Source organism: Ovis aries, chromosome 6 (assembly GCF_016772045.2).
Source record: "Ovis aries strain OAR_USU_Benz2616 breed Rambouillet chromosome 6, ARS-UI_Ramb_v3.0, whole genome shotgun sequence".
NCBI lineage: Eukaryota > Metazoa > Chordata > Mammalia > Artiodactyla > Bovidae > Ovis > Ovis aries.
In genome coordinates, this window is record NC_056059.1 from 71,204,751 (window position 1) to 71,230,252 (window position 25,502).

The 25,502-nt window shown below is 41.2% G+C and overlaps 1 pseudogene; it reads left to right on the plus strand.

The window, feature by feature from the left end:
- The first annotated feature begins 1,773 nt into the window (after positions 1 to 1,773).
- LOC101116147 (mitochondrial-processing peptidase subunit beta-like) overlaps positions 1,774 to 25,502 on the plus strand; it is a 60,523-nt pseudogene continuing 36,794 nt past the window's right edge.

Genomic DNA, 25,502 nt, shown 5'->3' on the forward strand with positions numbered 1-25,502 from the left:
AAAGCAGGCCTGGTGTTAGTCACTCAGTCATGCCTTGTTCTGGTTCCTTTGTCCATGGAATTCTCCAGGCAAGGATACTGGAGTGGGCTGCCATGCCCTCCCCCAGGGGATCTTCCAGGCCCATGGAGGGACCCAGGTCTCCTGCATTGCAGGCAAATTCTTTACCATCTGAGCCACTGCTGCTGCTAAGTCTCTTCAGTCATGTCCGACTCTGTGCGACCCCATGAATGGCAGCCCACCAGGCCACTAGGGAAGCCCAAATCTTCCATAGGCATTACATAAATACAAAGCAATAAATAGATAAATACAAAGCAGCATAGGCAATACATAAATAAAAGGTATGGCTGTGTCCTGATAAAATTCTGTTTACCAAAACAGATGACAGACTAGATTGGTCTGTGGACTAGAGTTTGCCAACCCAACACTTGCTCTAAAAATGAGGAAATTAACAAATATACAGATCACTACACGTTTGAAAAATAATTTGGAGGGAATCCAAAAACTATAAACAGTAATGGAATCATTTATCAACAAACAAGTGACAAATATTTTTAACAAGTTCTTGTTAAAAGAGATTTAGTTTATATAATTCTGATAAAAGTCTGAATAGGTATAATTTAACTCGAAATTAATTTGTTCGTGAAAGTTAGATCGTGTCCGAGGTAGACAGTAGCCCAACAGTCTCCTCTGTCCATGGAATTATCCAGGCAAGAATACTGGAGTAGGTAGCCATTCCCTTCTCCAGGGGATCTTCCCAACCCAGGGATCAAACCCAGGTCTCCTGTATTACAGGCGGATTCTTTACCGTCTGAGCCACCAGGGAAGCCCATGTGTACTGTACCTGTATATAATATATATATATGCCTATTATGTTAAGTGAAGTAAGTCAGACAGAGGTTGACAAATATTGTTTGAGATTGCTTATATATGGAATTTAAAAAGTCAAATAGATTAGAATAGTGACTACCAGGGGTGATGGTTAGGTTAAATGGGGGAATTTTGGTAAAAGGATATAAACTTTTCTTATACAATGAAAACATTCTGGGGATGCAATGTACAGCATGACTACAATTAACAACACTACACTGCCTACTTGAAGTTGCTAAGACAGTAGAGCTTAGATATAGTCACCACAAAAAATGATAGTTTTGTGAAATAGATGTGCTAATAATTTTACTGTGACATTCGTTTCACAATATATGTGTATCAAATAATCACACTGTACACCTTAAACTTACAGTATTATGCGTCAGTTATATCCCAATTAAGTTGGAAAAATATATACATTCATACATATGAGCCAATTTTATAAACATTTATTTAAAACTGCATAAAATGAAAACAGGATAAATACATAAAATGTCAATAGTAAGTTAAGATGTAAGAATATAGGAAGCTACATCTTTTTTTTGTATTATTTGGGTTTTTCTACATAAATATTTCAAAGTCAGAAAAAGTTTTTTTTAAACACAAAAGAAAACTCGGGGGGTTTTGAATCAGACATGACATGGATTCTCTGCTACTCACTAGCTGGTGATCTTGGACAAATCATATCTTTGATCCCCAATATTCTTATTTGCAAAAAGTAAATATGATCACATTTACTTACACACACACACAAACCGAGAGAGAAAGGAGGGAGGCTGACTACTGTGGCAGAGAGATTCCTGTGAATAGTGGGTAATGAATACTTTTCCTAGTCAGGGTTCAGTGGAATGTAAAACAGTTTCTGTTAGGAGTTGAGACAGAACTGGGGTGTAGGAAGAACGGACTATGCTTTCTTTTCTGAACTTGGAGCTGAAAGAACAAGTTTCTCTTAGAAGGAAGCCGGCAAAGAGGTCCCAGGGATTAGGAAGAGGGCCAAAGTGGGCTGGACACAACAGGAAGCTTGGACAGCAAGTGTCCCTGCCCTATGCATGGGTGCAGCTTGACGGGAAGGTGGTGGCTCCATTCCTGACCCCACCCCTGAGAATCTGCTCCTTAAAAACTCCACAAGCTGCAGAACTCCAGGACAAAGCCCAGGATTTCAGCAGAAACACTTTGGGAGGATATGGAGAAGACTGGGAGAAGGAAACAAGGAAGATCAAAGAGAAGCTGGGAAGAAGGAATTTGTCTCTCATAGCAGCGTCCTCAGAGCAGAGGACCCTCCACATGGCTCAGGAATCTCCCGTAGCTGACTGAGTCCCATACAAGACACCGGAGAGGCACCAACAGCAGTTAGACAAACAGTTCCTCCAATGCCTGCACTTCCAAATGCCACACGAGTTGTATCTTTGTACCAGGAGTACTTTCCAAATGCTCCATCTCTCATCTCCTTTGAACATTCCTGCCCTACCCTACATCCCACTAAGCACACAGGGGCGGGTCCACGCACATGCACACACATCTGTCTTTTAGCTGACTCCCTAATTACACCTTTATTTCTCAGCATTGGTATCCCTAGCTCTGATGTCCAGGAGGGTTAGCTGTGGCTTCTAGAACCCTATGCTGAAACCGGCATGGCGCTCACTGCTCTACAGTGGCATTGCCTTGCTTTTCTCACCCACTGGACTGTGGTACACAAACTGAGGACAGAAATGGGCATGGCCATGGTTTCCTAGGCTCCCAGCAAAGCACCTGGCACACTAATGTAGCTGGACTCCTCTTCCAGGCACTTCAACACATCTGCTTCACCACCACACTCAACATAACTCCCCTAGGTGCTTTAAGACCTAATGCCTAACATGCAAAGTGGTCTCAGGAATCCTAGACTGGGAAGCAAAGAGGAGCTGCAGGCAGTAGACATAATGAGGACTGATGGGCCCAGGCTATGGAAACAGAGAGACTGCAAAACTGCTGTACAGTTTCAATCTACCCCACTTTCCACAGTCCTCCCCTTTGTTTCACAGTTCCTGCAATATTATTTGCCAAACCCTGGGCAGAGATGAGTGTATAAAATCTGTTTACCAACTTGGACACTTTCGCTCTTCATACCATCTTGAGTGTAAATCTGTAGCTTCCCTCTTCTTGGCAATAAGTGGGCAACCCATTCTTGTCAAAACTGTGGACATCATGCCCTTATTAGTAAGGAAATCAGAACGACTTCTGTTTATTGAGTGCTTACTCTAAGTCATGTCCTATGCTAAATTTTACATACATTATTTTGCTTATTCCTCACAAAAAGTGTTTTAGATGAACATTATTATGCCAATTTTGTGGATAAAGAAACTCTAATGGAGTTTGAGTAACTTGCCCAAGGTTACACATTTACAAAGTATTCCAGTCAGAATGTGAAACAACCCTTTCTGTCCTGTCCAAAGTGTACTGCCAAGAATTACAGATATAAGGGACTCATTAGAGATCACTCAACAAAAGTTTAGTTAGAAAAGACCCCAATTTCAAATTAAATGCCCAACTCTGATGGTAAGTGACTTATCTAAAAGACCAAGGGTCAGTTTGAACTACTGATAAGTAGGCAGCATTTAAGAGACTTCGATTACAGAGGTAGCAATCACAGACCTCAAAAGTATGTTGGAAGATGACCCCAATTAACACCATTGGGCATACTCGGTTTAGCTGTAATATCATGTAACTGGTACAACATCCTTAAAGTTCCAGGTTCTGTTTTCCAGGGTCATTGATGACAGTTTTGTTTTTAGAATAAACAGGTAGAGTGGGATAAAGATTCCCAGCGGATAGTTAGTCTTTAGCAGTGTCTATGACCCACATTTTAAGCCCTAGAAATAAACACAGAAAACTTGCCAAAAGGCCTGTCCATCATGTCTTTTTAGACAAAGATAAACCCAATTAAGTGTAACCAACAATGTGAAGAAAGTTGTTGAGTACGGGAGAATTCCTCATCATAAAAAAAAAAAAAAAAAAGGCAGCAAGACAAATTTACTTTTCTAGGGGGGGTTAAGAGTGCCTGAAGGTAATGGGATTAATCCTGACATCTGTGCTTAGATTTGAACTCTTGGTGGAAGAAAAGCTTATAGCTTAATTTTGCAAGACCCAGCAAGGAAACTTTGTTGGCCAGTAGGGAAATGGAATCTAAAAAAATTGGATTAGCGCTCCTGATATAAGGACTTATGTGATCAAGAGGAACACGCAATTATAAGCTGTTGTACTAGACAAGTCTTTTCCTGTGTGATGTTTCAATTTTAGAAAAGACCACAAGCTGGATAACCAAACCATTACTGATCTATCCCATCCAGCAAGTGAGCTGGTCTTGTACTGAGACAGCTTTGCACCTGGTAACTAGAAAGAATAAATCCTTCTTAAAGAAAACCGTTTTGAGTTCTAATGTTCCTTTTGTTAGAAAAAGGAAAAAGTCAGCTCCTGGAAAAAGAAAGACTGCTCCTTCACTCATTGTTGAAGTTCCTACCTCTACTTCACTACCCATTTTGGTAGGAAACATCTTCCCTTTTCCATCCCAAACTACACATGAGCCAGTCTCCAGGGTGACACCCTTCCCAATGGTCTCATAACCCCAGTCATATAACTTATGATCCAGTCATCTCTAACCCTTCTTATATGGGAATGTGAAATATAAACTCTTTGTCTTATTTTTGTAGGTCAGTGTCTAGCACAGTGTCATACATGTGGCAAGTTCCCAAGAAAAGTGTCTTTAAATCAACTTTTCCCCAATAAATTTTTTTTAAAAAAGAAAGAAGGATTTCTTGAATGAATCCACAAATGAGTGGTAAGTAAGTAAATGGTTAGCCCTCAGGTCCTCTGAAGGCCTGTTCTAGGAAAATGTGCCTGGGTGATCTTTCAGAACATTTTCACTCCTTCTGTATCCTTCAGATGAATTGCTTAATGTTGTTGAGGTTCCGTTTTCTTACTTATAAAATGAAAGCAAGGCTGCTAATTTCATTAGGTTATCGTGAATCTCAAAATAAGTAATTCATGCTGGATGCCTACCCATAACCCAGACACTGTTCCTCCTTACTTTATCTTCAGTCTATCTTCTACTGAAAGAAGTTATCTAGTGTTGCACTTGGGGCAGCAGTCATGCTGTAATGGGGTAAAAATGGTAACTTGGCCCTAATAGCTCAAGTGTTTGAGTCTGATGTGTTTAGAGGATTTTTATCTGATGGTGGGGGTAGGGGAGTGATGAGGACTCCATCAGTTTCTTGATATAGCTTACCTTACAACAGAAACCTTATAAATTAGAGTACCTGGGGCTTCCCTGGTGGCTCAGAGGGTAGAGCATTTGCCTGCAATGTGGGAGACCCGGGTTTGATCCCTGGGTCGGAAAGATCCCCTAGAGAAGGAAATGGCAACCCACCATTAGCTACAATGGAAAAGAGTATTAATGAACTGGAAGAGAATCCTGTGGACGGAGGAGCCTGGCAGACTACAGTTCACAGGTCACAAAGAGTCAGACGTGACTGAGCAACTTCACTAAGAATAGTGCTCAAATTTCTACTTCCCAAAATATTAAAGAATAAATATCACAAGGAATCTCCTTGGCTCACAACATCTAAAATGCATGGATAAAAGATGTTAAAATGGTTATCTGAGCTGTCAGGAAAATGATGGAAATCATCAGAGGTTAAAAATGCAAAAAAGCACAAATCTTCAGAGGTAACGAACCATCCTGAAGCAAGGGGTCCTTGTGATTATTAACTTATCACTGGTGGCCTAGAGTCTTTATTTTAATTGGCATCAAGGAGGGTTGGGGATACAATGCCTAGAAATTGAACCAGATGAAGACAGAAAAAGATCCATCTTAAGTAATTCAAGACACAGAAGTTGACATTTTTAATGCAAATGTAAACCAAAGGAAGAAAACCTAACCACAAAAGAAAACAATAAAGAAATTTTCTTATCTCAAGCTTACCACTGGATAGAGTCTATTTTGAAAACTGCTGTTCACAAGTGGTCTTCATGATGGTTTAGAGCCAGAAACTAGAATTGTGGTCCCATAATATTCAGCTTTGGAATTTAACTGAAAGTGATTCAAGATTCATAACAAGTTCCTGGATAAATATTCTTAAATCAAGACCTCAAATAGTTTCCTCAAGTAATTACAAACTAACTGAAATATAAAAATTATAAAAACACAATTTGTTAAGTAAAATTTGTTAAATTTGTTAAGTAAAAAAAAAACTGCAAGAGGAAACAAGTCATTGGAATGAGAATAAGTAAAAAGAACAAGATCAATAACAAATGACAAGATTATAGCTATAAGATAGATTATATTGGAATTATAAATTAAGAAATATAAAATAAGTAGATTGATTGTCTTAACAAAGAAATGAGAATATTTGCAGTATAACGAGATATCAGAAATTATAGAATTTGACCAAGTGGATCTTACAAAAGAACCAAATAAAACTCCTGGGTGAAAAGAAACACACATAGTAAATGAAACTAGAAAAACTAAGTGGATGGGTACACCATTAGATACAATGGAAAAGAGTATTAATGAACTGGAAGAAAGAACTGAAGAGCTACTAGATATTCAGCAGAGATGAAAAGAGATTGAAAAAATAAAACAGAAGATAAAAGACATTGAGAAGAGATGGTAGCGTGGATGTCTAAGTCATGCTGATGCCCATGGTGTGGTAGTGGTGGTGGGGTTTCACTGAGAGGGTCCTGATCAGATGGGCCAGTGGGTTGTCATTATAACTCAGAAACAACAGATTGAGAAATACACAAACTACTATATAGGTTGCTCTGAATGTTCCTGAAACATAAGTAACATGTTTGGAAAATGAACTCAGACTGGTCTCTGGAAACTCTGGATTGTCATATGCACCATATGCCTGGATTAATGTTGGAATTTGATATGAAAATAAGAATAATGGAACAGCTCATTCTCTGGAACATTCAAACTTCAAGGTCACCAAAAAGAAAATGAAAAAAAAAAAAGGCTGCTCATTTCAAAGCCTATACCACCAGAAAGCAGATGATATATTATGCCAAAGAATTCTCTAAAGATTTGTCAAGATCCGTAGAAATTCTTGCTGATGTAACACAAAACAGTACACTGGGGAAGCAGAGACTGAATATGAGCACAGAGTAATCCTTGGAGAGATGCACAAAGTGATATGCAATTTACAAAGAGCTGTTTTTTATTATCTTCATGCCACAGCATATCAAAATTCTGCACCTGGATGGATAATTTGGGGATCAACTGAAAATATAAAATCTACCCTGGTGGCTCAGAGGTTAAAGCGTCTACCTCCAATGAGGGAGACTGGGTTCGATCCCTGGGTCAGGAAGATACCGTGGAGAAGGAAATGGCAACCCACTCCAGTATTCTTGCCTGGAGAATCCCATGGACTGAGGAGCCTGGTGGGTTGCAGTCCACGGGGTCACAAAGAGTCAGACATGACTGAGTGACTTTACTTACTTACTTACTTACTTATAAATTATTAAGACCTTGTGTATACAAACACACATTATAAAGGTCCAAGAATAGTTCTCACTATGACTGGAGGAATCTCCTATGATGGAAAGCTTAAGTTAGCAAAGTTTCATTTTGGTGACTTTTTGTGCCCACACAAAGGAAAAAGAACAGCTCTGCCTCCCTTAATTCATAGGAAGTGAGATTTGTTTGATGGATGACAAGTTGCCTTTGACACACCTTGCAAGAGATGTTGAAGTTGTTGGTTACAAACATCAAAGGTACAGTCTCTCTTACAGTTGCAAACATACTCATGGGCAACTTGGACTGTCATTTCAGAGGGTTGAATTTATCTAGTAAGCCAGCCCTGGAGAAGGCAATGGCACCCCACTCCAGTACTGTTGCCTGGAAAATCCCATGGACAGAGGAGCCTGGTAGGCTGCAGTCCATGCTGTCACGAAGAGTTGGATACAACTGAGCAACTTCACTTTCACTTTTCACTTTCATGCATTGGAGAAGGAAATGGCAACCCACTCCAGTGTACTTGCCTGGAGAATCCCAGGGATGGTGGAGCCTGGTGGGCTGCCGTCTCTGGGGTCGCACAGAGTCAGACACGACTGAAGCAACTTAGCAGCAGCAGCAGTAAGCCAGGCCATCTCATCTGTCATGACAACCTCTGCTATAGCTTCTAGTCTTTCCACACTTCCCACACAGATACAGGATTGTGGGGAATCTGTATGAGTTGTAAATCTGACGTTGTTGCAGACATGCTACACGTTGTTCAAACAGAATAGATGTGACTCTGTATAAGTCTCACTGAAAGTAAAGTTGCACAAAAACTCTTCTAAAACATAGTTTTGTAGCTCTATTGTTCAATTCCACGAAGATATTGGTAGGCAAATATTATATTATAAAAGAATTCCCAGTATCCCTGAGCTTGGAGCAGGAACTGATGCTGTATATATTGAGACAATTCAAAAGTGTACCAAATATAATTTTATAGGGGTTCAGTTACTGCTGCTATTGGTTCTATTGAGTAAGATTTTAACTGGATTAATAGTAACATGTTAATTTTGTGATTAAAACGCTCTCAGTCAAAATATTTTGAACATAATTATTAATAAAATGATAGAGAGCTGAACGGAGAAGGCAATGGCACCCCACTCCAGTACTCTTGCCTGGAAAATCCCATGGACGGAGGAGCCTGGAAGGCTGCAGTCCATGGGGTCGATGAGGGTCGGACACGACTGAGTGACTTCACTTTCACTTTTCACTTTCATGCATTGGAGAAGGAAATGGCAACCCACCCCAGCATTCTTGCCTGGACAATCCCAGGGATAGGGGAGCCTGGTAGGCTGCCGTCTATGGGGTCGCACAGAGTCGGACATGACTGAAGTGACTTAGCAGAACATTTAAAGCAAATAAAGAAGATGTGATACATATATAGGCTTATGAAATACTGCTGCTGCTGCTGCTAAGTCGCCTCAGTCGTGTCCGACTCTGTGCGACCCCATAGACTGCAGCCCATGAGGCACCCCCGTCCCTGGGATTCTCCTGGCAAGAACACTGGAGTGGGTTGCCATTTCTCTCCAATGCATGAAAGTGAAAAGTGAAAGTGAAGTCACTCAGTCGTGTCCGACTCTTAGCGACCCCATGGACTGTGGCCCACCAGGCACTGAAATACTACTCAGCTATAAAAAAAATTTATTTTGCCATTTTCAGCAACATGGATGGACTTGGAACACACATTGCACCAATGTCGGTTTCCTAGTTTTGACCTTATTCCATAGTTATGTAAGATGTAATCATTGTGGGAACCTCAGTGAAGGGTACATAGAACCTCTCTACTATTTTTTGCAACTACCTATGAGTTTATAATTTTTCAAAATAACAACCTATTTTTTAGCCAAGCCCTTATTTTGCCAAGTTTTTGGCAGCAAGGATGAACAAAACAGGTCTTTATACCATACTTCCCTCTAGTAACTTTATAATCCTTTTGGGAGAATAGGTAAGATGAAAATATATTAAAGATAGAAATAACAGGAAAATGGTTGTAGTCATATGAGTAATGCTAGGGTTACAAAGACCAACAATTTCAAGACTTCAGTACTGAGTCTTTGAAATAACAATTCAAAGTGCCAACTGTTGAGAAATCAGCCTTGTTTCAGGGTCAAATTCATGTAGTTAAGGTGGACAGTACAGTAGGGTATCTCCAATATTAGACCAAAAGGGCTTGCCCCAGAACAGCCTTCAGTTTTCTGTTTGGAAAATCATCTAAAATGGATCTTGCCACATACATCATTCATGTGCTAAGTGGCACGCCTTTTCCATAACTGATCACCACTTGCCCACCCAGGCCACATGCCAACCTGAGTAATAGGGTGGAACCCTGGGCACAGGTCCTGGTTACTAGGCCAGCTGCCCATGTTCTGGGAGGACCTCCAGGGGCACACAAATTATGCGGACCCTCCCTGACATAGAGCAATCCATCACTTCTTGAATGACACTTCTCCTCTTGTATTAGTGAGACCCATGTTACCAAGGTCTGCCTTCCTTGGCACTGAGCCATTAGAGATTGTTGTTCTTTGTTCACCCATTTCTTTTCTTAAGAAATGGAAAGCAACTTGTTATGTAATATTCTGTGCCTACAATGGGATATGTGTATTATATATAAAGCCACTGGCCAACAGAGGATTCCTAACATTAACAATGTAATTGACTCTGGCTGTGTCCTTGTCCCCAATTTTTCCCACCTTCCTGCCTGTCCCGCAAACATAACCAGTTTCCTGAATTTTGTGTTTATCATCTCTTGCTTTTTAAAAATAGTAGACTACAAGGTAGGTATCCCCAAACAGTGGTGCTTGGCTTTCTTAGTGTTTTGCTATGAATACTATAGATTGTGCTCCTTTCTATTGATAGTGTTATACATATACGCAAGATTTTCCACACTTAGGCCATAGAAATGCAATTCTTACTCATTTTAGATAGTGTCAGGTTATTTTCCTAAGAAATTGTACTATTTTATAGCTCAACAGTAATAAATAAGATTCAGTTTTTCCACACCCGCACCAACACTTTGTAGTACCAGATTTCATCATTTTTTTGTTAATCTAGTGGATGTAAAATGATATCTCATTATGATTTTAATTTGCATTTCTCTGATTACTAATTTCTTTTTTGGTCACCTAGTGGATGAACCCAGGTGGCAATAGTGGTAGAGAACCCACCTGCTAATGCAGGAGACACAAGGGACACAGGTTCGGTCCCTAGATCAGGAAGAGCCCCTGGAGAAGGAAATGGCAACCCACTCCAGTGTTCTTGCCTGGAGAATCCCATAGACAGAGGAGCCTGTCTGGCTACAGTCTATAGGGTCACACAGAGTCGGACATAACTGAACGATTTAGCATGCACACATGTACAGTGGATGTAAAATGATATCTCATTACGATTTTATCTTGCATTTCCCTGATTGCTAAGGAAGTTACGAGTCTTATGGGAATTCCCTGGTGGCTGAATGATTAGGATTCTGCATTTTTACTGCTGAGGGCCCAGGTCCCATCCCTGGTCAGAGAAATAAAATTCCCACGAGCCTCAAGGTGCAACCAAAGACAAAAACAAAAAAACAGAAACCTTTAACATCTTGAATAGTCATCTATATTTCTCTTTGTGAATTACTTTATCAAGTCTTCTTGGATTTCAGTAGGTTGCAGCCACTCTTTATTTACTCTCGATCCTAGTTCTTTGTCAGATGTGATATCAGGATTTTCTTCCAAGTTTATGGCTTATCTTTTTACTCTCTTTATGATATTTTCAGCAAGCAGAAGTTATTAATTTCAGTGAAGTGAGATTTATTCATTTTTTTCCTTCTTGGTGTGCACTTTTTGTGTCTTTCAATTCCATGGAGAAAGAGGAATTCACTGTGAAAGGGAAAACTTTAAATCTTTTAGAAGAAAATACAGGCGAACACCTTTATAACCTTTGGGTACAGAAGGATTTCTTAAATGAGACCCCAAAACTGTTAATCATAAACCATTGCTATGTTAACAAACATTTTTAGAGACTGTTAGGATAAGTCAGGAGGATAAGTTGACCTCTAGCTGCTGTTGTTTTAATTGTTTTCCCTGGAGGAATACACTGCTCTGAGCTGCCGCTGAAGGGGCAGTTTCAGAACAATAGGCTGTCGGCCCAGCCAGGGCCACTGCCTCTGTCCTAATTCCCATCCTTCTGCCCCCACGGCCACCACCTTCCCAGAAGGGAGGCACAGGGACCCACAGCAGTTTCTTCACCTTTAATTCTTCTTTGTTACCAGTGCTGATGGGGGTCTGTTTCCGCTAATCTTAACTGTGGCAAAATGCTCCAGGATGTCTATTCTTCTGGTTACATATGGAATTTCCTGGATTTCAGTTGATTGCTTGGGATGGGGGCTGATTAGATGCAGCTATTTCCAGGCATCCTTGCCTTTTCTTTCCTGAAAAACCATTGTGTTAGCAACATATTTTTAGGTGGGGCTACGTTATTCACATACATTTTCTTTTCTTTTTCATCATACAATTTCAAACTAAATCCCCCCCCACACACACACACAAAATGCCAGCATCGAGTGCTACTTTCAACAGTCCTATCCTTTGTAATACTATTTAGGTAATCCTTATAATATTTTAAACATTTTATCATTTTAAAGCCCATTTTTTCCCCCCTCCAATCTCATGATGCTTCCCTCCCCTTCCCACTCCTTTCTCATATGCCTATTTATGGATCATTATCCCCTTTTCCATCAACATCTTCTCAACTTAGTCCTTGGAGGGGACTTGGTTGGTGTGAGGCTTTCTCATGGATTTTTTTCACTCTTTGTAAAGTGCTGGCTTCCACTAAAGGCAGCTAATTTCTTTGTAGCTACTTGGAGTAAGTAGGTTAGGTTACCAGTACTGCTGCTTATCTCATTCTAAAGTCAAGGATCCAGTTCACATGATCACTGCCTATAAATGTGGGGAAACTATTACACAGAAGCCCTAGTAATTGATTAGTAGGTATTTCCTGAAATGAATCATTTACAAGACAATGCTTTGATTCCCAGAGTATTTCTAAGGCAATTAAGACCTCGTCAGTTGCTTATTTTTTGACTGTTAGATGACAGGCATTTTTTTCCTGGTGTACTGTGTGAAATGGAGACTCATTTTCTCAGTGTTCCAGCCACTGGCTCTTTCTCATTTCTTTGTCCTGTGCTTCTGCCTGAAATCTTCTCAGGTACATGCTTGTGAAACAGTTGATCTTGAGTTTCCATCTGTCTTAGTTTGGATTGCACTGAAACGTCATGGATTGTTTTGATCATTGAAGAAAATTGTAGTCAAGATCTGCATCCTTCTTTCTGACTTACCTTCCCAGGTTCAGCCAGTCATGTCAGAGGGAAAGTGAAGGGAATGTGTGGGTAGAGGACAGAGTGCCCTGTCTCTGCTCCTGAGACCTGGATGCTCTTGGGGTATGCCCACAGAGAATGGCTGTTCTGCATCTTGCAAGGCTGCTTGAGGCTGGAATTCTTGATTTTCTATGCATTCGGTATTTATGACTTTGTGTACCCCAGGCACTAAATTGCGGACTGTGCCTTAAAATCTGTGGGACAGGAAGTCAGATAATAATTTTTGTCTTACACCAAGCACTTTCTGTGAACAAGGTTTTCATGCTGCGAGCTTGACTTACAGTGTCTTATTTAATCTTAGAAACACTGTGTGTCCTAGATGTGATCACTCACATAAGAAACCCAAGGCTGGGAGAGGTTGGGTGTATTTTCCAGGTCATTCAACTAAAGACTGACGAAATTAAATTCGAACATAGATTTATCTAACTTCATAACGTGCTTTTAACCATTACACTGTCCTGCCTCCCTCTTAGAGAAAATAAATGATAGGCCAGAAATACATGAAGTCGCGTGAAAGTCGCTCTGAGAGTCGTGTCTGACTCTTTGTGACCCATGGACTATACAGTCTATGGAATTCTCTAGGCCAGAATACTGGAGTGGGTAGCCTTTCCTTTCTACAAGGGACCTTCCCAAGGATCCAGGGATCAAACCCAGGTCTTCTGCATTACAGGCAGAATCTTTACCAGCTGAGCCACAAGGGAAGCCCAAGAATACTGGAGTGGGTAGCCTATCCCTTCTCCAGTGGATCTTCCAAACCCAGGAACCAAACCAGGGTCTCCTGCATTGCAGGCAGATTCTTTACCAACTGAGCTAATATATGAAATAATACCAGAAATACATGGTGCTAAGTAAAAGGAAGTTACAGAAAGGTGAATTCATGGTAAGCTGGAGTAGTGAAGGGTTATAGAGCAGAAGGGAGGGGTCCATAGACAGCCTCTGATCCCATATTTCTCAAACTCTCCTAAGTTGTTAAAATAAAAAAAGTAACATTAAAAAAATATGGAATGTTTTGTGAGTTTCTACAGGTGCCATGCTAATTTTCTTTGATTCTTTCCAATTTTAGTATATGTACTACCATACATATAAAGGTAAAAGTACTCTTACCTTTTTAACTTACAACCCACAACATGACATGTATTTTACATTCAGTTCAGTTCAGTCGCTCAGTCATGTCTGACTCTTTGTAACCCCATGCACTGCAGCCCGCCAGGCTTCCCTGTCCATCACCAACTCCTGGAGCTTACTCAAACTCATGTCCATTGAGTTGGTGATGCCATCTAACCATCTCATCCTCTGTCATTCCCTTCTCTTCCTGTCTTCAATTTTTCCCAGCATCAAGGTCTTTATGACCCAGTAAATGCATATATTTATAACTGAAACAAAATTTTACTTCAATACTGGCCCCAATTTTATGCAGTGTACCCTACTTTTCTTTGTTTTACATCTTTTTAAAGAATTTTTAAAATGCGGGCCATTTTAAAAGTCTTCATTGGATTTGTTACAATATTGCTTCTATTTATGTTTTTAATTTTTTGGCCCCAAGGTATGTGGGATCTTAGTTCCTTGACCAGAGATGGAACTCACACCTCATGCATTGAAAGGCAAAGTCTCAACCACTGGACTGCCAGGAAAATCCCTATATCATTCTTGAAAAATAATTCTGGTCCTAAATAGATTCTGTGACCTACAAATCCTGATCTAAAAACTTCAACAGATGGGAGACATCAAAGCCTGGATATGCATCGAGTCCTCAGCATAGTGTCTTGCAAATATAAAAGCCGAATGTCTTTATGTCTTTATGTGACCCAGCACACTCATGTAGCACCTCAGTGGCAGACCTGGGATAGAAGCCAGATTTCCTGATTCCCAGTCCGGGATTTTTGAGTCAAGGAAAGCTTGTCAGAAGGGAGAGACTCTCCCGTGGCAGAGTTTCTTCACAGGCACAGGTAGAAGTGGGAGGAAACGGCAGTGGTGGGACACCGACACAGCCCCCACAACGGCCCTAGTCCAAGGTAACAGCGTGTTCAAACAGAATTAATTCCAGAGCCCATGCTCCTTCTGTGGTTGTCTCTCTTGTTTGCTCAGTAAAATAACTTGGGAGCCCTTCAGCAATACCAATGCCCAGGTGATACTCGGATCAATTAAATCCAATTATTTAGGAACAGAGATTGCCTTAAACCCTCCCCAGGTGATTTTACTAGAGAGCCACAGCCTCAGTGCAGTGTAGAAGGTATCCTTTAAAACTCTTCCTGTTTATCCTTCAAGCCTCAACACAAATGTCCCTCTCCCAGGCCCACAGAGTCCTGACTCAAATTCACAATCAAAGTGACTGCCTTTCCTTTACTGTATTCATCCAGCTCTCACAGATCCTTTCATTCAGTGTGTCTCCCTTGCAACATGGTGCCCGGATTGAGTCCCAAGCTTATGCCTTACTCATCTTTGTATCTAAGTGTGCAATAAATATTTACAGAATACCCTTTGCTCAGATGGCTCTTCTTCCCCAAACTATCCAGACCTCGGAAATCTACTCTGATCCAGCTCCAACTCCTGCTGAGGGTGATGAACACTCTCCCCAGGATCTGTTCTACCAAGGACAAAAAGGGCACTCATGTGAGGAACTGCAAAATCCTGACCAGTGAAAACAACAGTTGTCAAATACAGTGAGACTGAGGCATCGCTCCCCGAATGGCTGGGCTTCCTCTCCCACTCACTCCCTGCCAGTCATCTCCTCCACGTTTTCAGATTTCTGACAAGGCAGTGTGGCCCAGTGGCAAGAACACTGTTGGACAGGAAGTGGGGAAGAACGGCCTTCCTGCCCTGATCGTGACCGTTAGCGTATCCTGCTGTAGAGCCTCACTTTTCCGTTTTATTAGCTAGGAATGACAGTGTTCCAAACTCAATTGTCACCCTCTGCCCTTTCCCCTTGGGGATTATATAAGAACCCTTATATATGAAAACAAGCTTTGTTCAGGTCCTTGAGCTTTTCTGAGGACTGTGTTGTATAAATATGAGATACCTTTTGTTATTGTTTGTAGCCCAAGGGATTTGCGGAAAGAAGTTGAGAGCCAGCGATGCTCGTTTTATAGGCAGAAAATAGCTGCTGGAAAAACAATCTGGTGGGCAGAGCACAGTGTTCTTATCGAGCAGACAGAATTATCTTTCCCAGGCAGCCATGAACACAAAACACCTGGTGTACACGTTTCCTGCCTCTTCACATATTTTGAAAGAAAGAGACCTTTACCCTGATCTGTCAAGCAGTGATCTTCATGAAGTTCTGTCCACAGACAGCGACAGTTATCTTGGCGGGCCGCTGTGGAATTAAATGGTAAACATAGCTGATCATCACTGGTAGGGCATCTTCTCCACATGTCACTCAGATCTTATCAGGTCCACACATGCATTTCTTCTTCCTAAAAATACAGGCCCTGGATGGGCTAAGAGTCAGAGGCATCCTGACATATCCAGCAAACACTGAGTTGGGTGCTGTTGAGAAGATCGGAAACTTGAAGGCTTGATCCTGACCCAGCCATAGATTAAAACCTTTGGAGAGAAAACAAAAATAAATCCACTAAAAACATTTAGAGAACCGTACAAATCTATTCATAAGATTCACTCCCTACGTTAAAGACTCAGGTGTTTAAAAACAGTAGAAATCAGTGTGGGAAAGCTCCATGGAGGATGGGGATGCAGTATACACAGGAGGTGCTCGATGGTATCAGTTTAGTGCATGAAGGAAAATGGAAATGGGATTTAAAGGACAAAAAGCATTTGAAATGGTGGTGCTGTGTACTAAGTCGCTTCAGTAGTATCTGACTCTTTGCAAGCCAATGGACTGTAACCTGCCAGACTCCTCTGTCCATGGGATTCTCCAGGCAAGAATTCTGGAATGGGTTACCATGCTCTCCTCCAGGGGATCTTCCTGATCCAGGGATCTAACCTGCGTCTCTTACATTTCCTACAATGGCAGGCAGGTTCTTTACCACTAGCATCACCTGGGAAGTCCTTGAAATGATGGAGGAAGGAGCAAATAGCTGTGCTGGAAAAGCCAGAGCTTAAGGATTGACTTTGGAGGGAAGCAGGCCTGGGTATGTCGCTCACCAACTGTATGATTCTGAGCAAGTCAGGGAAGCACTCTAAGCTCTGTTTCTCTGGTCCATTATAAGTCAGCACCCACAATACCTCCATCATAATTTTAGAGAAGAATTAAATGAGATTAGTGAAGATAAAGTTCTTAGCCCAATGCCAGGCATATAGTAACTATTCAGTGTTTATCTATTACTATTGTTTCTATTAGTACTAGGAAAAATATAAACCAAGGCAGGAATTGCTCAGTCTGAAAATAGGCTTTCTCCATAATAAAATAATTAAAATACTTGATATTAAGTGATATTTATGTATAATAAATTTGAGCAGCCAGAACCTGCCCATTGCATCATTTTGAGGGAAAGAAAATGTCTATTTATACCTCTCTCAAGCTCTGGTTTCCTGCTTCTTTTCCCATCCCTACTACCTCTGTATCCCCACGGTCCCACTGAGCACCTACAATCTCTCCTCTTTACCCTCTCCTCCCTCCAGTCCCCACCTTCTTTCCCAACCTAACCCTGGTGAATCATAAGGATGGATCTACAACTGTAATCTTTCAGGCAATGATGACAGACTAAGGGGTCTGGGGACCGAGATTCTCTTAAATACTTTTTGATCCTATCAAGTCATATATGGACAGCTAATCACCTCGAACACAAGAAGCTCTGAGCAGGAGAATTTCAAGTTCCTTTATAGATCAAATTTTCAAGAGTGAAAACAAGAATTCTTTCAGGCAGAGACATGGATTGGACCACCAGTGTCATAGCTAAGCCATGATGTTACAGATCATTAGGGCTGTTGGTAGCTGCACACAAGGGCCTGATGCAGACCTCTGCTTGTCAAGCTGTGATCTCTCACATCTCTCCCTGCCCAATGGTTGACAGTCATGCCCCTACTGGGATGGTCTTGGCCTCATTCCTAGGTTCGTAGTTCTGTCTTGACTTCAAATCATTCAGTCACTCAGTCATGTCCAGCTCTTTGTGACCCCATGGACTGCAGCATGCCAGGTTTCCCTGTCCTTCACTATCTCCCGGAGCTTGCTCAAACTCATGTCCACTGTGTTGGTGATGCCATTCAACCATCTCATCCCAAACTTCTTAGCCTATCAGATAATGGTCTTTACACTCATCCCTTCCTTATTCTCTGCCTTCTCCTTAACTCCTGCCATGATAAACTTCTCCCCAGTGCCCTGAAATACCACATCCTTTCAGGTCATTGTTCTTTAATCTGAACACCTTCCTTAGCCTGGTCAACCCTTGCTCACTCTACCAGAAGCAGCTTCAGTATCATTTCCAAAGTAAAAACTATCATCTCTTCTCTAGCCTTTGGACTCAACAATTCTTTGTTCTGGGTTTTTTAGACTCCAGAAGTTTTGTGTATAGTAATATGTTCAAGAAATATTTCTTGAATGAGTTTAGACTTCAATAATAGCATTTATTATGATGTGTGGTAATTGTCCTACTTAACTTGGTTTCTTCATCAGGCCATGAGTTTCTCAAAAGGATGAGGTGAAGGGAAATTGTGTCCTTTATATTTGGATTCTAGGATCCTAGTATGTGACTCATAAGGCTTTAAGTTGAGTTCTGACAAATTTAAAATTTTCTTATTTTTTTTTGCAAAACTAATATTTTTTTCTTATTATGAATTCTTTCTTTGATGATTAGGTTGCCCTTCTCTGTTAAATGTTGAGTTGAGGAAAGGGATAGGGAGATGTATCCAAAATACAGCTCAGAACATGAACAGCAGGAAAGCAGGTGAACCTGTCTTAGGTTCAGTTCAGTCGCTCAGTCGTGTCGGACTCTTCGCGACCCCATGAATCGCAGCACGCCAGGCCTCCCTGTCCAACACCAACTCCCGGAGTTCACTCAGACTCACGTCCATCGAGTCAGTGATGCCATCCAGCCATCTCATCCTCTGTCGTCCCCTTCTCCTCCTGCTCCCAATCCCTCTCAGCATCAGAGTCTTTTCCAATGAGTCAGCTCTTCGCATGAGGTGGCCAAAGTACTGGAGCTTCAGCTTTAGCATCATTCCTTCCAAAGAAATCCCAGGGCTGATCTCCTTCAGAATGGATTGGTTGGATCTCTTTGCAGTCCAAGGGACTCTCAAGAGTCTTCTCCAACACCACAGTTCAAAAGCATCAATTCTTCGGTGCTCAGCCTTCTTCACAGTCCAACTCTCACGTCCATACACGACCACAGGAAAAACCATAGCCTTGACTAGACGATCCTTAGTTTAGAGTCTCTGAAATTGGAGGCTGAGTCTCATGCAAGTGCTCTCAGGGATACTTTGGAGGCAAAGTTAAGCAAGACATGGATTCTGCTGCAGTCCAACCTTAGCCCAATGCCATGGGAAGCTCTGGGAGAAGGGACAAGGATGGCCTCACAGAATTATCCCATCTGGAGGCAAAGGAGCTGGGATTTTATACCCTTGAATTTGTAGTTGGCTGCAACCACCCCTGGACACCTCCCAGGCATTTCTGGGTAGAGGACCTCCTGTGGACAAAGAGCAAGTCTTCAGGGAAGGATCAAGCTGCAAGCCATTGGTCACCAACTCACAGCAGTGGAGTGACAAGACAGCTGGCCTGGGAAAGGATCTGGGAAGCACAACCATGAAGCTTCTACCATACCCTTAAAACAAAAGATGATGAAAGGATTTACCCCTAGAAAGGATTACGTCAACCTTTATTTAAAGCCTATCTCCTCTTATTTCATTAACAGGTCTATTTGGACCAGTTGCTCACTTCTTAATAGATGAGAAATTGCAAGAGTGTAGAGAGTGCAGAGACTCTTAAAGGTAAACGCACTTGTAGAACCCCAAAAGAAGCAGGAATTCCAAACAGCATAGCAGTCTGGAACCTTGTGGTATAGAGCCCTAGAGGGTTGTAAATTCAAGTCTAAAAATATTGAGATTTACAGCGATACCCTAAGTCAACGAGAAAGGTTAGCAAACTGCATTTTGCATCCTATGTTTAAAAACACAGGATGATGTGCCAAGTAGCTTTAAAATATTTTGTTCAAAATTTGGAAGCTTATAGAATGCAAATAATTACATAGTTATTTTATTTTTGCAGATTATCTCCTTCGCTGCCAGTCCTTCAGTAAGTGAGGTGTCACTGAACTACACCTTGGAGAAAACCTGACCTCCAGGAGCCTGTTGAAACTCCTTGGATAGTAGCATAACTTCAGGCTTGTTTGAACCTTCTGATGGTTCTGATGCCACCTGGCACATGTGATTACATAATCAGAGCGATAGAAACCTCCCATCACCACATACACACAGTCTGGTATAGAGCGAGTTCTAGCCTGGCATCAGACATGTGGGGTTCAAGTTCTTCCACTATCATTACGTCTGTGTGATCCTAAACAAGTCATTTGTCTTCTCTGAATCTCAGTGTCTTTGTCTGTAAAGGGGGCATAATCATATTCCTCATATTAAGACTTGTTATGTCACATATTATACCAATGTATTATAAGTACTATGTTATTAGGCTTATTACATTAACAATATTTTTTATCATGTCTCATCAGCCTGCTATGAAGCACAAATGAGATAATGAGAAATTGTTCATAAGGCATGTGAAATAATTAAAATGAAAGAGTATTTAGAAAAGTAAACACTTTCATTCTTTTATTCTTTCTGATGCAATTTTTGATAGTTTACGTAAACCTATAAAACTGAGGCAGTAGACATGAATGCCATCTCCCATCGACTTACTCTGCCCAAGTGCTCTACTGCCTGTCTTCCTAGGCTGCCCTCCTGGTGGCCAGCTTGTCCCCACATTTCTTGCTCTGGTTTCAGAATGAATGCCTTTGGAGAATGGGCTTTCTCAGGAAGAACATTGCACAATCAGAAAACGCTGATCTGCCAAGTCTGTAACATTTTTTTTCCTGGAGCCTTTTCAGGAATGTGTCACAGGAGGTGGGGGAGATGGGCCATGGAACAGAGAGTACTAGGCACCAGCCACCAGGTAATAAAATGTCCGAGCATTCCTTTTCAGAATCTAATGAAGACATCAATCTTCATTAAGTCAAAGGGTCTGGGGTCCACAGCAGTGAGATTCACTAAAGCTGCTTCAAAAAGCAGGAGGAACAATGACCAAAATCCAGGCCAGAAAGCAGGAGGTGGTGAATGCTAGAACTTGATGATGTCTTTTTTCAACAAGGGTTGAATTCACCAATAGCTATAGCAATTTTCACTAAATATGAGCTCAGTGTTGTGTCGGAGCTGGCTTGCCCCAAGTCAAGAGAGCCAGTTTTTCCCAACCTCACACTCAGTGATGTCATATCGGGAGCTTGTCACTGACCAAGGTGGCAGTATTTACACCATGGAAACCAGCAGGTGCCATCAGTAGGGTCCCTCACACCCCACCCAGAGAGCCAGCCTACCAGTACATCACTGCTAAAGTTTGTCTCCAAATGTCAACAAGATGTGTGGAATCCTGAAATAGCTTTCAGAAGAGCAGTGCTGTTCTTGAATTTCCGTGTGAACCACTGAGGGGAAAAGGTCTGTGTATATAAATATCAGAAATTTTTTGCTTTCGGATTCCGAATCACCTTCCTCACATAACCTCTCTTTTCCTTCAGGCTGAACGTGGAGAATGGCTGCTACTGAACTGAGAAAAACCTGAGTCACTACAACATCCTTGGCATTATGCATTTGATTGTTTTTTCCCACAAGTGTTTCCCAGGCTTTAGCTTCTGCCGGTACAGAGGACTCCTACGGACAGCAATTATCCCATGGGGAGTACACCCTCGTTACCGGATCCTGCAGAAAAAGGAGGGGCAAGATGCTGCTCTCTGCTTGGAGGAAGTTTGTGAAACAGATTGGATCCAACTGAAAGTGTCCAACCCTAGTGGTGTGCTGTGCTTAGCCGCTCAGTCGTGTCTGACTCCTTATGACTCCATGAACTGTAGCCCGCCAGGTTCCTCTGTCCATGGCAGTTCTCTGGGCAAGAATACTGGAGTGGGTTGCCATGCCCTCCTCCAGGGGATCTTCCCAACCCAGGGATTGAACCCAGGTCTCCCAAATTGCAGGCAGATTTTTTACCATCTGAGCCACCAGGGAAGCCCAAGAATACTGGAGTGGGTAGCCTATACCTTCTCCAGGGGAATTTCCCAACCCAGGAATTGACCGGGGTCTCCTGCATTGCAGGCGGATCATAAATGATCCAGCTGAGCTACCAGTGAAGCCTGGCCAACCTTAGTAGGAGAACATAATTTTCTTTTTCTTTTCTTTTTTTTTGGTCACATGACATGGCTTATAGAATCTTAGTTCCCAAACCAGAAATTGAACCCGTGCCCTCAGCAGTGAAAGTGCTGAGTCCTAACCACTGGACCATAGGGAATTCTCCCTTCTTTCCTTCCATACCAAACTGTAGGACTAATGGAGAATTAAGGGGAATAAAAATACAAACACGCACAATATCCACTTCCACAGACCTGTCTTTCTGACATCTTTGTGGCTGTAGCTGGTGATCTGCATCACTCTTTCCCATAACTTACCTAGAGGTTGAAAGGAAAAGGGGTGGGGAAAAATTAGCATTTATAGAGCACTAACTGGCTATCAGGTACTACAGTGTCTTAACCTAGTTGCCACAGCAACCTTGCAAGAAAGGTACTATTACTTCCATTTTTTTTCAGAGAAGGAAAGATAAGAATTACCTAAGGTTATCAAGGCACAGAAGCAGGAATTTGAATATTGGTCTCTGACTTCAGATTTTGGGCTCTTTTCACCGTTTCTACTACTTTATTGACCCTTGGAAAAAACAAAGCCCAACTGTGGAACTAGTTCTGGAGACTTGGTGCAGGCTGTCTGCCTCCCTGGGGCTGGCCTTCCACAAGGATACACACTGAATTGCCCAGTGAGGGAAAAAGCTAGCAGACTTTCAGGTGCGGGGCTTACAGTTTCTCAAGGGCAGTTTTGAGACAAACCCCAAGTCTTTGCTGCCATGCTCACTAAAGATGTAGAGCAGGACAAGAGCATGGGAATCAAAGACAAATCCTGAGCAAAGTTTTGAAGAATTTTAATTTTTTCAAGCTGTTCTGCTCTATAGCCTAAGTAGCCAACTCCTCCCAATTTAGCCTCAAATGATCACCTATGTTCTCTAAAGAAAGAAAGAAAAGAGTGTTCTTTCCAGTAACTTTACACTAGGAGAAATACATGATGGTCTTACCTATAGACTTCACATCAGCAATTGTGCATCATTTCGTGTCCTATCCCAGGCTAAGGAATGTGACTCACTCCCTTTGGTTTTCTGGGATACACCCTAACAAAGGACTTGTCTTTTCAGGTTTCAGTGATAAAGATGTTATGGATATTCATAACTTAAATTCATAGAGTATGCCAACTCACAACTCAGTGAAGTTAATAGGTTTTTTTTTTAGATTTTAGTTAAAGTGGTGAAGAGATATTGTATTGATTTATACTTGCTACACCTTTACACATTCAAAGACAATCATTTATGCTTCCTCTAAATCTTCTTTATGCCTGGGCAATGACTTCTTTTAATAGACTTTTTATATTTTTGATTATGTAAATAATATATATTCAAAGGTCAAATAATAAAAATTCTAATGTAAAATGATATAAAATAGGATGTTGGTTTAATTATTAAAGTGAACAAGAAATGATACCTTAGGAATTTAATCTTGGCACCCCAATTATTAATATAAAAATTTTATATACAATTTCATATAAAGTATTTAAAAATTTTTTATTGTGATATCCTAAAGTCTGGGCTTCCCTGGTGACTCAAATGGTAAAGAATCTGTCTACAATGCAGGAGATGTGGGTTCAATCCCTGGGTCGGGAAGAGTCCCTGGAGAAGGAAATGGTTACCCACTCCAATATTCCTGACTGGAGAATTCTGTGGACAGAGAAGCCTGGTGGGCTACAGTTTATGGGGTCACAAGGAGTCAGACATGACTGAGCAACTAACGATTTTTCACAAAGTCTAGCAAGAAAAGAAAGAGAGAGAGAATGTGTACATGTATTATGTTATGAATATGCTCAGTTGAGGAGAAGGAAATGGAAACCCACTCAAGTATACTTGCCTGGAGAATCCTGTGGACAGAGGAGCCTGATGGGCTGCTGCCCAAAGGATAGGACAGAGTCAGACACGACTGAAGCAATTTAGCATGCATGCATGCATTAGAGAAGGAAATGGCAACCCACTCCAGTATTCTTGCCTGGAGAATCTCAGAGACAGAGGAGCCTGGTGGGCTGCCGTCTATGGGGTTGCACAGAGTCGGGCACAACTGAAGTGACTTAGCAGCAGCAGCAGCATGCTCAGTTGAAAGTGTCTTTATGACCTGCGGATGGAAATGTACGCAGTGGATATTTGGGTTGGAACTTAGGAAGTTTGGGGCTATAAGTATAGCTCTGAAATTTATCAGTATGTAGATAGCAATTGGAGCCATAAGAATGGATAGGATCATCCAGTAAAAGTACATAGAGTAAGAAGAGAATAAAGTCTAAACTGAACCCAGAAAATCTTCTACGTTTGAAACCTAGGACTATTCAGATGTCTAAAGTCATCCAAATACTTTCACCATCTCCAGGCTGACCCCAGTGGGATTCTGTCTTCTTCTACCTTTCAGGTAAATTTTAAACCAGAAAAGAGGCTTCACTGACATTTCAGATCATGTTGGATTTTTTTGTACACCAATTTGAAAGCTGCATCATGGGAGAATTGACTTTTTAAGAAATGGCATCAGAGAACTCATATTTGGAGTTAGGATGTAGGAGCAGTCAACAGATACAAACCCAAAGATGACTCAGTTATTAGAATTATCATAGCAGGACTTTTAATCAACTATTGTAATATGTTAAAGAAACTGTATTAAAATATGGATATAATAGGTAAAGAGATGAAGTATTTTAGGAGAACGATTTAAACAATAAAAACTTGAAAATATAAAACTGAAAAATATAGTATCTATGACACTGGCACTTAAGAATAGCATTTAAATACTGCAGAGGAAAGGATCAGTGAATGGGAAGAACACACAATAGCAATTACTGAAATAGGAGGAAAGAGAAAAAGAGATAGAAAAATGAATATGTTATCAATAAAATAAAATCAGGTTTCTAATGTATATGCAATTTTTTTGAACAGTCACTCCTCATTCTTTCCTCTCCTCAGCCCCTGGAAACTATGCCTTCTTTATTTTTTATTTTGTTATTTTTTGGCCACACTAAATGGCATGTGGAACTTCCCTAACCAGGGATTGAACCTGTGTCCCCTGCAGTGGAAGCATGGAGTCTTAACCACTGGACCAGCAGGGAAGTCCATATCCATGTAATCTGAGCATGAGGGGGAGAGAAATAAGCAGGCAGAAAAAAAAATACTGTAAGAAATAATAACTGAAACTCTCCAAATCTGATGGAAACATGAACCCATGGATCCAAGATATTCAACAAGCCCCATGCAAGATAAATATAGAGAAAACTCCTCCTAAATATATGATGCCCAAACTGGTGAAACATAAAGAGAAAGAGAACATTTTAAAAGCAACCAGAAAAATAAGATATATATACCAGGAACAATGATATGAATGATAGCTGGTTTCTCATCAGAAGCTATACAAGACAAAAAACATCTCAGAAGACAATGCAATACCATCTTTAAAGGAAATAAAATTGTCACCATTGAATTCTATATCCAACTAA